The sequence below is a fragment of the Cottoperca gobio genome, chromosome 20 (genome assembly GCF_900634415.1).
Source record: "Cottoperca gobio chromosome 20, fCotGob3.1, whole genome shotgun sequence".
NCBI lineage: Eukaryota > Metazoa > Chordata > Actinopteri > Perciformes > Bovichtidae > Cottoperca > Cottoperca gobio.
The window spans coordinates 13002455-13015088 of NC_041374.1; the positions used below are offsets into that span (position 1 = coordinate 13002455).

The following is a 12634-nucleotide window of genomic DNA, read 5'->3' on the forward strand; positions in this document are numbered from 1 at the left end:
AAGCTAAATATTTTTTTGAGTGATGTAGGACAAAAAAAAAAGAGAAAGCAGATATGAACTAGAGACCATGTTGTGATGGGATCACACCAGCTGCGACACTGAATTGTGGCATAAAGTGGGGGGGCAAATGGCCCCTTCCCCACTTCCTACCCCCTACTTCCGGCGCCATGCTCCGACCACGCCCAGTTTCAAGCTCGACCTTAATTTTGATCTCAACTACACATCTGTGAAGCTTTGTGGCTGCATCTCGCACTGTTGAGATCTGTGCACAGACAGACTGACATGGTGGCAAATGACTGAAAATTACTGCTGAGGCCATTCCTGTCAGGCGTCTCTAGGAGCACATTGTACCATTGTGACACACACAGGTGAAAACAATACCAGTAAAAAACAACATGCAATATAAAAAGTTAAAGCAAGTTTTCAAGGTTTACAAAAAGAGGGTTTTAACACTAAACTGAAGTAGTCAGAATGTTATAATATTTATGGTGGAATCACTTCATATTTGCATGTTTTTCTGATTGAAAATTATCAATTTAAAAACGAATACTTGCAAATTGGGTAAAATATAAATCTTTTGGCAGCTTCAGGTCAAATATATCAACATAAGCCTTCACCGTACACAATGCTAGTGAACCACATACAGTAGAGCCGTTTGTGAGGTGTGCACTCACAGCCTGCCCGACACGACAGGAGGCAGCAGCCAGCCAGCGCTGCAAACAGCTAACTCCATTTTATATTTAAACACATGAATCTTTCACATGGCCCAGCAGACCCAGGAGAGGGTTTGTTTGGCTGCTGAGTTCATCCCACCAACCCAAACAGCCACCCATCAACTCGACCACTTCCCCGTCTCTGGGGCTGAGAAACAGCCTTTGGTGTCTGCTTCTATTTCATCCCCGGGGCCACTCGAGCATGACTGAGTGTTTCTCAAATCACAAGGGAAATGTTACACGCACGTCCCCAGAGCCGCTCTTTACTACTAGTGGGAGTCACTTGTAAATCATGCATATCATCAAATGAACAAATAAAGGAGGCTTTTTCAAGCTCTTCTTACTCACTTTAACCCTAAAAGTAATTCACTTCTTACTCAGAGGACCTTTGGAGCCCTTTCATTGGACACTTTGTCAAACTACAAAATCATACCTTTACATTTCAAATTGGCAAATAAACACTCAGTTTGCTGATTTTGTCCCACTCTGCTTTCCTGCTTCTGTCCCCTAACACTTTATCTCCCACCCTTCCACTTGTCAGTTCTAGCCCGTATTGATATTTGTGTGGGTTCAGCTTTTTCTGCTGCTGCTGCTGGCAACATTTTCCAGACTGCATTTTTAGTCGTTCTTTGATCAAAAAGTTAAATGTCTTCTTCACCCAGGACACACCGGTAAGAATTGTCAGGTCATGATCTCACACGAATCACCTAGAGTGGCCCACAGGGGGCAGTACTTACACACCTGCCTGTCTATTTAAAAATTCAACAAATTATAATATTATTAATGTCCCAAAATTGAAAAAATGTCCACTTCAGCTCTAAACGATGTGCTCAGTACAGAGAAGGTTGGGCTAATTACAAGGTTACCACTGATATCCCTGCTGCCCCCCCCCCCTCCTTTCATTTTTAATTTCACGCATTTTATGCACTTTCAAGGGCAATTTCTGACCCTGCTTCTGTCCTGTCTCTACCTACTTTCATCTTTTCTGACTCTACCTGTTTCATATTCCCCACCAGTGCCTTACTAACAGAGAAACAAGAGCGCAGGAGAGAGAGGGGCAGAAAGACAGGAGGGCAGACAGTCAGAAACAGATGAAAGATAGATAAAGATAGAAGCTGGCCCAGCTTCAGAATAAAAGCCTCCTGCCTGCTCTCTGTGCTCCACTCACCAGATTCCTCTGACTGCCTTTCCAGAATCCCTAATCTTGCCTGTTAACAACCTGCCAATAGGGCCGCCGTCCTCATGAATAAACATATGGAGAGTGAAGCATGGCCCCCGCAAACATGTCAGGCAGCGTAACTGTGGAACAGCGAGCACGCCTATAATACATCCCTAGGGCTTGCCTCCGAGTCAACCCATCACTTAGCGCTCTTTTCCACTTCTTAAAATGTCGCCGCCTTCAATCGGCAGGCTTATGATCTTTTAATAATGACGACAGGTAGCAAATGGCTGGAGTGCTGACAGATGGTTAAGTGACTCTGCTTTGGGGATGGGTGGGCAGCTTCAGAAGGAATCAAAGCTGTGGCTCTGCTGTAGGGTTAGACAAAACGCCAAGACTGGGCTTGTATTGAGGCTTGTTTTCCCGCTGATGCATGCAATACAAAATATCAGCCATAACAAGTGTCTCCCCCTGAAATAATTCATTAGCTTAGAGTTCTAGTTTCTCATGTTTGAGAGGCGTTTCCACCCTCACAAGAAACTGATTTGGGAGGATCCCTGAAAAGGGCTACATTACGGCTGGCTATCAAAAAGCCCTGCTGAGGTAATCATTCCTTTAACGGGATGTGGCTGCAGCCTCTCCTTACATCCAGCGTCCACTGGAGTCAGACAGGTCAGGCCTCCGAAGGCAAGCAAGTCCCTGACTGCTGAAGACGAGTTCCACTTGCCTCCACCAGCTGAATCTGACACAATCCTCTATCGCTCCCTCTGTCCCTTCTAACTCCATCCACCCCACGCCACCCCCTCCCCTGAGCTGCTGAAGCTGCCACATGCACTCTGTGTGCGAGAGCAGCACTTTTGACAGGGTGACTGTGCCGATGCTGCCCCAAGTCGAGTGAAACACCCTCGGGCGTCAGTTACTCCAGCGCCACATATACAGTAGTACACGGGGCATCCAATGAGACAGTGAGACAAGATCACGCCTCCGCCCACATCCCTCCATCCCTCACCCTACCTCTCCTCGCCACCAAGCAATGCTTCTCTGTGCGACACAGGAACACCGTATGCATTATTAAAGACACTTTTCCTAAAAGGCTGCCGGCACATTATTCTGCAACCACAGTGACATGTCTGGATACTCAAAATGTCCACTTTAGCTCTAAAGAATGTGCTCGCCCAGGTAGCTCTCCCATGCTGGAAATATAAGCAGGAACAGTCACATGGTTTAAAGCATCAGCTGCTAAGAGCTACACACGAGATGACTCACTATTACACTGTTCCTTATTTCAGAGGATGAGTAAAATAATAACAGTGCCATCATAATTGCTAAGGCCATAAAAATGACTGACTGGGAGTTGCAGTTCAAAAGGTAACTCATCCAGTTTTCTAAATGCTGAACTTCAAATGTGTGTTCATATCCATTCAGTAAAGAATGTGCTTTATAATAATAGTTAGGAGCCTTAAAAATAAATTGAAATATATTATCACATGGCCAAAATGAAGCCATGTGTGTCTTGAAAATCATAACTATTATGCATAATATCATAACTAAAGCATGCAAAGCCACAGATGTGTGCATAATAATATATGTCCTACTCACAGGGCTTAATAAAGCAGGAGCATTAGAACCAAGCACGTTTGCATTAAATAAGAAGCTAGTGCGTGTGTAAAGAGTGAAGCAGTATTGAAAGCGTGTACCAAAACAAATTATACTGTAACAGGTAGCTGATGAGATGACGTCCAGGTCAACTGGCTGCAGCATGACACGGATGTAATTATGCGTGATTGATAGGCAACGATTATGTAATAAATTCCACAAGGGGGCGCCTCTAAAAATGACCTGAAGACTAAGTTTTGGATGTATTCAAGGTCGCCTCACTTGTAAATATTAATAAGTCTTCCTTTGTGGTTCTGAGACTTTTAAAGGGGGTTTATGCTGTTTACAAGGAAAAGACCCACAACTCTGTGCACACTCCGTATCCGTTCATTACAGGAGATAACTGTAGTGATAAACCCAGAGCCAAGTAACAGGAGTGGAGAGTATACACTCTAACACACAGAAAGTAAACTTTACAAGCAAAAGGAAGAACTTACATTTCTCGTACGGGGTTCTCCCTGTTCCCCTGCTCTTTAACGCCGTTCAACAAGTTCAGAGCAGCAGAATGAACCTGCATGAAGAAAGAAGCTCTTTAAGACGCGCTCCTTAACGGGAATGTGATGAGTACGCACGTCAGTCTCTGAGGAATCGCTGCGCGCACCATCTCTCACTCTTGTTTGCCGACCGAGGGAGGAGAAAACGATCACGAGGAGGATGTTCCTGCCACTTCAAAAGAAATGACTGATCACCGTCCTGAGGGCTCGGTCAGCAGCACCGCAGCTGGTGTAAACGGAAGGATTTCTGAGCAGGAGCTACGGTGCTAAAGTGTCCATCATTCTCTCTCCAAGTGTCATTCCATCACCGCGTCAATCTGAGGCACAGTGATGTCCACAGGAAAGAAAAAGCCCACTTTGCAAAAGAAACTTTGACCTGCTGGCGTGCGTCCCTCCTGTTAATGCCTTGTTTATAATTCCTTCATTTCCCAAACCGTCCTGCTTTCAGATCACTGCGCGAATCTCGTCCCCACACACTCTCTCTCTCTCTCTCCTTCTCCCGCGCTATGAATAGGTTTTAGTCCCTTAACAGGAACAGGAATCACACCAATTAGACTGGGCGTCTGAGAATATCTGCTCGCATCAACGCATCTTCTTCTGGACGTTTCCCCGGCACGGCGCAGCACCGACCGCCCAGACGGAGACGGTGGGGATGATAATGCGCTCCAAGGCTCTATTAGATGAGACGCACACTCAGCTTGTTTCCCCCCCCACGCACACCTATGGTCTGTCTCCCCACCCCTCTCGCCCGTATCCACCTCTCCTTCCAACCCCCCACCCTCACAAATCCACACACACGCACAGCATCCTCTTTCGGGACCCGATAGAAACTCAGGAGGGAGGATGGTCGCCTGTAGTTGAACCTCTTTTAGTGGAGTTTATGCGGGTCGCATGGTCGCGTTAAATTATCCAACAAATGCGCGCGTTCATAGTCTCAAAGGAATTATTGCATCCGGGTAAAATAGAAGGAGGGAAATCTCTGAATCTCTGGCAGTTGGCGATTATTACTGGGAAGGCAACAAACAGCGTGTACACAATCTAAGATATTTAAGTGTGTGTGTTTCCCGAGCCTCTGCTTAATTCCGAATATTACTAATCGTTATTTTTATCTTAAAAAGTAAATGACATCTTTGAATTGTGTTGTACAATTCATATTTGGTGCGTAATTGATACAAAGAAGATATTTAACTCTATTAAGTTTTTAAAGGAGCGTATGTAGTTGTACTATCCGTGCCTCATTCATTGAGTAGTTTAACTCCAAATACGTTTAAATGTAGGAAGTGGAATTCATTTAAGAATGAAATGTACAGGACGAAGGTGTCACTCCAGCGCCAAGTGAAGGTGTCATTTTAAAAAATACGTGTTCAACTGACCGTGGAGAATCGGGCAATAAATGACTAATGTAGGAGAGAGCATTTATTATATTTTCACATAAAAACTCACAGATCTGCAGTTATGAACTCGAGTGTTTTCTAACTGACAAGAGGCGACTTTGCGTAACATCATTTCTGCTTCACTTTGCAATATAATTGCTAACGAGTACAATCCTGGAGAGTGCACGGTCTTGTCACACCTTAATTGATTACCACAAAGAGTGTGTGAAAGAGAGAGGGTGTTATCAGAAGTCGGGTCATGACACTTGGCGCACTGGTTAACCTCGCAGCAGGTTGACAAGCCTCTACAGCTCAATGTGCCGATACTTCCAGTGTGCACGCAGCCTCCACAGGCCCAGAGAGGCCCTAATCACCCGCACATGTCACATTCAAAGGTGACATCAGAAAGACAGAAAGAAAACATAAACTCAGAAAACGTGCCTAAAAGTATTCATGTAACAAGATAAAGATTGTTTTTTTTAAAAGATGGAATAAAGATAAAAGATGGAAACCAGCGCGAGAGAAACAATCAATTGGATGACAAGAGCGCTGTCTCCGTGTTATCTACACATGGCAAGGAATCCTGTGTTAGTATCTGCAGAGCGTGACTGAATCATTTCATATGACTTACATGTTGAAACGCAGCACATCCATATGTCCTTTACAACCTCACATACAGCCTACATACAGGTGAGTTAGGCACACAGTTGTAAGAGCAGCGCAGTTTAGTCTAAAAAAAGAAAAACAGCTATTTGCTTTACAGTCTGGATTTTATTTTTTACCGCACCAAACGTGTCGCTTTTGCTGATTAGTAGTCTACATTCCCACGCATAGAAAAGGCAGAGTAGTGAATGAAAGCAGACAAATAGAACCAGAAAAAAAATCACATCTGTTCCAAAATTAGTCGGCTTACTTTCTCTGAACACGACTCACAATTTGGCCACCCACTCGGTGCGCGTCGCAGCGAATCTCTCAAAGTTTACGCGCTCCGGCATTGGATTGGAGACTGCATTAAATTAAAAGAAATGGGCTACCTGAGCCTCTCACCTTGGTCTTCAGTGCTTCATAGCGTCGAGGACAGCCACTCATGTCGCCTGTTGCAGCCAAATAAATCCGCTTTAAAACGGGACATTTTAGCACGGCGCAGGAACAGGAGACTCGTCGTAGAAGCGACCAGCTTGTCTCCGCCGCTCGCGGGGAATGGAGGAGAGCTCCCGGTACCAGCGCAACGTCACTTGGAGCCGGACACACAAGTGGAGACAACAGGAGAAAATCCTCCACGCCAAGTGTAACCAATTTCAAAAAGTTTCTTAAAATGGAGAGGTGGACAGAGATTAGATTCCAAGTGTCTCATTAGAAAGAGCCACAGAGACAGCAGAGTGACCAGACTCACTGCTCTCTGACACAATGAGGCGCTCAGTTTTGACAACTGACTTTCCCCTCAAGTTTATTTCTTTGCTGAAGCCTGTGTGCCGCAGCGGAGTGCAACCACGGGCATACACATGTGCAACTGCTGCAGTTAGCCTGTTTCATCAAGCGTCCAGTTATATTTGACAGCTGAAACACATTTTATGGCGACAAGTCACTGAGCTGATCATCAGCAGTGGCATTAGTGGCAGGAATTTGTGGTGGGAAATCTATTGGATTGCTTTATGGCATGAATGGAAATTGCTTTATTGCAGAAAACAGAAGCAAAGATAAAGGTTTTAGTGCTGGTAAAATAACTTCCTCATGATGTAAAAACAAATCCCTGAGACACAGGAAGCAGGAGGGATTATGGTAAACGTGCATTCTGAGCAACTGCTGCCAGATCGAGGCTCCTTGATCATACTCTTGTTGTTCAGGGGAATTATTCAGAGGCAAAACACTTGATTTGACAATAATATGGCAATGTTTTAAACTGCTACACTTAAAGAAGTGTATGTATTTTAATAACGCATAATGCAAAAGAAAGATACAGCAAAGAGGCTGTGGACTGGTTGCTTGATTAAAAAAAAAAGAAAATATGATGTCAGCTGCTAATTTGTCCACATTTCTGAGGAGGTTCAGCTGAAAGGATGAGCCATAAAGTAAGTTTTGAAAGCCAGAAATCTAAAAAAACAAGTCAAATTCAGTTGATAACCAAACCAGGCAGATATAAAGTGCAGGAACACGGTCATCTTGGTTTATGGTGCAGTTCAGATCTTAGTTAAGTCATCTCAAACCTCCTTAGTGAACCAGTGGACAGGTGAAGGATACAGAGGGGGCTATGTGAGCTGTGGACACAGCTCTTCACACAGCTGCCTCTCTTTCTCTCGCCCTGTGAGCTCAAGGGCAACTTGTCTTACATGAACTTCTTTTTCTAATTCAGCGAGAAGAAAGAGGTGTGCGCAGCAGAAATCTACCAAAGAGCACATTCAATTCCCTCTTATTAACTCAATAATACAACGACACAGTAATGTGTTCACAAACAGTGTTTTGAAGCTCATCTGCAGACAGTTTTCTGTTTTTTCTTCAAGGCCTAAAAACACCAAGCTCTGGCAGACTGGCTCTGTAACACATGTGCTCTCAAACAAGAAGTGCTCGAGGTCAGAATTAAAGGAGGATGGGTTTGAATGTGGGGGATAATTATTATTCAGACACACACACACACACACACACACACACACACACACACACACACACACACACACACACACACACACACACACACACACACACACACACACAACCATTGCGTCTTCAAATCCATCAGTGGGTTCAATAGATGGCTCTTTCCTTGAAAGATCGATGATCACGTGACCCCGTGTTCCAATATCTCAACTCCACCCTTGTATGTTGTTGAGTTTCTTTTTTCTTTCATTCTTGTCATATTTCATGATGGTTACTAGAAAATTGATGGGTAAAGCTGTCTTTGCACATCCCTGTCTGGTGGACGTCAGACACAGAGTTATTGGATTTGTACGCCTGTTCAATGAAGGGTAATGTTGCCTTCATCCGGAGGAGTGTGAGTGTGAGTGTTAGTGGTGGGGGTGGGGGTGGGGGTGGGGGGAAAAGGCAGGTTATTCATAAAGAACTTGTGCTCCATACACGTTGATGGGAAGATACAGCGGTTTCATCAAGCTAAATCTGAGAGTGCAGAACAGACAGTAGAGACATTTAGTATTCAGATCCTTTGAAAGTAACAATACAACAATGTAACCTCTAGTACAGCTCCTGCATTCACATTGTATTTAAGTGCAAGTACATAAATGTTAACAGGGAAATGTAATATGCACAAGTATTATTACGGATATCAGTATATATATCATGAAAAGATGGAAATTTCACAACCGTCAGACATTTTGCCAGACTGTTTACACTGAAGTATTTATGCAAATAATATATGTGGTTGTATTGGACAATTGCAATCAATGTTGCAAAGTCTTCAGAAGGAAAAGCATTACTAGACTTGTGTTAAGTGTTAACCAGTGAACCTGACTACGTGTATATATGGTTTCTAAATGTAATCTCAGTTAAAAGATGTACTACATCGTGCTGTGTATCATTATCATGATGTACAATCAATGAAAGAGTATTTGATCCATATCGCACTCCCCTACCGATTTAAGCTACTTTACATATTGTTACGTAGTTTAATATATCTATTTATTTTCTAAACTGATAGATTTTGTATTTCAAATCTCAATATACAAAGTAACTGAAGCTGTAAACATCTCCCTCGTGACTTCTGACTGAAGTAAATGTATCAGCTGGTATAAACGTCTTATATGCAATAAAATGGCCAAATGATTAGTTTTAAGTTCCAGTTGCGGAAACATCTCGTTGCATGATGAGTCTTCACATTTCAGAGAAGGGTTTTCAGTCTTGTGTAGATTTATTAGATGTTGTGGACAAAGTGAATACTGCAGAGCTGAGGAGATACATGACAGGAATGTGTTTTCTTTGCATTTGGTGTAACTTTGTTAGCGATGATACAACAAGGTGAATCAAGATGGTGGCTTGCTAGTTTCACTTCTTTCCTAAACTGCCTGACTATGCAAAGCATCCAAACTTCTCTTGGGAGGTGAGACACTTAGTAAGGACTCTGGACAAATGCAGGGTTCACATAGCAATATAGCATGCTTTGGAGTGACTGCATCAGGTCTGTCACAGGTTTATCACACTTCTTCCAGCCTGGCACTAACCCGCCACTCCAATCTGCAGCCAGCAGACCTCTGCTGCTTATCCAATCCTGCACAGTGTCCTAAACCCATAACCCAATTTACCCACATTGAAATATCATATTAAATTATAAAACAATACCTGAGAAGAATTACATAGAGGCATAATCCAAAAACTGCATGATTGAAAACGGATTAACGGGGAGAACGTGGCCACAGTTTGGTGGATTTGTACTTTGTTCGCAGGCTGAGAGTCGTCTGCCTCGGGCTGATTGTGAATCGGGGCCATCCCGTTCAGTTTTACGTGCCCCTGCGAGTGATTTGCGATTCACTTTCTTAACAGGCGCTGTCCAGATCTGTCCTTGTTGTACAGTGGGTGTCCGTCCATGAAGTCACGCCTCAGTGCTTTCAGCTGGATGCGTTTGTGACAGGCAGTGACTTTTTTTCGAGGGAGATTTGCAGCTCAGGGCTAGAATAAATACTTCTTCTCATTTGAATAAGTGTACTGTTGTATTACTGTTGAGAACAAATCTAGGAACATACAGTGGGACAGAGTTATTTTGAGGTTTAGTAGAATGCACAAGGGTCACTTCCTGTTGCTAACGATAATGATGACGAATGGCCTGCCGGGCCGCTTGGTCACAAGATTAGCTTTCGTCGATACCATATTCCCAAATTGTCCTCACAGTATTTGCTGACAGAAATATTGGTTACTGTAACCGATGGTGGGAATTGAATCCTATTGGCTTATCCATGGTGTCATTAGCATACAAGGATGAATGAGCGGCCGTGATTAGATTCTGTGCGCCATCGGAGTCCAGTCAGGTTTCAGCAGCAATCGAAAATGAGCTCTGTGGGAAGACGTTCAATGATTTTGTTGTGCAGAGTGAAGTCCAGGATTCATACTGTATGACCCACAGAGACTTTTCATATGCATGTTAATCTGGTCATTGAAAACATAAACAGGAACATCAGCCAGGATTACTTTTAGAATGAATTTAGTCGCTATTTGATTTTAGCGAGGTGACAGCGAGGCGCTGAATGTGGAGGTGATACACTGTGAGATCCATCACCATAGGGCACCATTGATCTTACAATTTGTGATCTGGTTTACATATTTAAATGTCTGTAAGATGGTAGAAGGCCCAATATTGTACGTTGCTGCTGAGTGACTATCACTGTGAGCGTAGATGTTCTCTGTAGTTGACTGTTATATATGAACGTCTCCTTGGGCTGGTTTCTCCTCATCTGTGTACACTAAATATAAAAAGGAAATAAAAATAACGCAAGTGTGCAGACGTCAGTTCCGCAAGGTAGAACGGAGTCTAAATAGTTTTGACAGTATGTTTATGCATCTTAACCGAATATTGCCTGAAATAACAAATATTAATGTTTATGTTCTGTATGTAATTATTGTTGTAACATTGTTTTAATGCTGCTTGTTATGTCTTTTCAAACGAAAAACCAGGAAGTAGATGAAGAAGATTGTGATCATGCACAGCTCTGACTGCACTCTGGGATATCAGGCAACATTCTATTAAATAACATGCAGAAGAAAAGATGATGCAGTCATTTCATTTTATGGTTGGATGAAACCCAAACTAAACTTCAGGCATAATGGAAAGTGCTCAGCACCAAAGCAACGGAGGAAACAATAAATAAAACCTGCGGCAGAATGCCACAAACTTTAGGCGGGGTGTTCCAACAAGACCTCAGGCATAAGGGCCAAATCACCTCTGCAATAGCTGCAACACAACAATGTGGAGGTCTTTGAGCCAAAAGTGAACATTTGTTTTCTGTCTAACTTCAATGTGGTTGAAAAAAATCTAAAAGGAAGAATGGGAGAAAATCCAAAAGTGCTAAACTGACACAATCTGTATAAAGTAAAGCTCCACATATAACCAGAATATATCACTGCAAAATATCATTCTACAAAATAATGTCATTTTACTAGAAGACATCACTTTATCCCTAAACACTAATCATGACTTTCATAGTCCAGAAGTTGAAACACAGGTTGTAAAGACTACTGCACATGTTGTGACTGCAGGTCACTGAGTCCAGGATGGTGCTGCGTCTCTCTCACTGTTCCTGCATTCTTCACATCAGTTAGATTAAGCACATTTTCTATTGATTGGCTCCTAAATTGCTGTGCGATACAAGACAAATAATCCCATTTCAAGTTTCAATACTTGTTTCTAATGGTTTCCAGACCATTCCAGGCAGGAATGGATCACAATTAGTTCAGCATTTAGCAGCCAAGAGTTGCCGTGCATGCACGAGCGTGATTCTGGGCTTAACAGTTGCTGCCTGCGCTGCGTTTGACATTTCCATTCTCTGGACACCTTCCTTTGTGCTGTCCGTGGGGATGTTAGTTCAGGCACCTGTAGAAGGAGACATCCAGTCACTGTACGTGCACATTAAGCCAGCTGCAAGTGTAGAATTTAATTAGAATGAAAAGCGTAGGAATTTATTTGTGTCTCTCTGACACAAAAGTGCTGCTCAGAGAGACGGAGAGACCGAGCTCTCACACTACAGCCCTTTCACAACGGAGCAGTGACCAAGAAAAGGATCCAGTTTGACATTTGACAACACGGATCTGACTTTGGCTTTAAGTCTGTCTGACGGCTTGACTTTTGAAAGAAAGAGTGTACATGTGTTACACGCTGTGAAACGGCATCGACTGCAACATCTTTCAGCCAGAAACTCTGAAGCTCCAGATTTCTAACATGTTTAAATGCAATTTTAGAACATTTTGTCATCATTCAAGAGAAGAAAACAACAACAACTGCAGTTCAGACACTGAAAGCCGTGTCTAAACAGTGACAACCTGGGAGCCAATACTTACACATGACCAATGTTCTGGTATGAATGGCAAAATGGGAGAATATGTATGTTCCTTTCCACTGTTATCTTAAGCATTATTGAACACTGCCGTCTTACACCAAGCTAAGCTTTGAAATCTGACATCCGAACAGTTTACAACGTCTGCATGTGCCTGTTATTGACCATCAAAAGAACTTGTTAGATTAGACAAAAGGTGCTCCGAAGGCTGATTACTGTCGAGTAAAGGGCAATACGTTACTAAAGGTCCAGT

The 12634-nt window shown here is 43.1% G+C and overlaps 1 protein-coding gene and 1 long non-coding RNA gene across 9 annotated transcripts in view; both read right to left on the reverse strand.

Moving 5' to 3' along the window:
• Window positions 1-6554, reverse strand: part of ntng1a (netrin g1a) — a 92520-nt gene extending 85966 nt beyond the window's left edge. For 7 of the 8 annotated variants that reach the window (XM_029458040.1, XM_029458034.1, XM_029458037.1 and 4 more), the window contains exon 1: window positions 6443-6554. The gene's annotated coding sequence lies outside the window, so the exon portion shown is untranslated. Of the gene's footprint in view, window positions 1-3965; window positions 4001-6442 lie in introns of those variants that run through there. The other variant, XM_029458035.1, reaches the window with a different exon arrangement.
• A 4633-nt stretch (window positions 6555-11187) lies between these two features.
• The window catches only part of LOC115025697 (uncharacterized), a 142404-nt gene continuing 140957 nt past the window's right edge, over window positions 11188-12634 (reverse strand). Inside the window, exon 5 of the long non-coding RNA XR_003834229.1 lies at window positions 11188-11921. This is a non-coding gene — a long non-coding RNA (uncharacterized LOC115025697). The remainder of the gene's footprint in view (window positions 11922-12634) is intronic.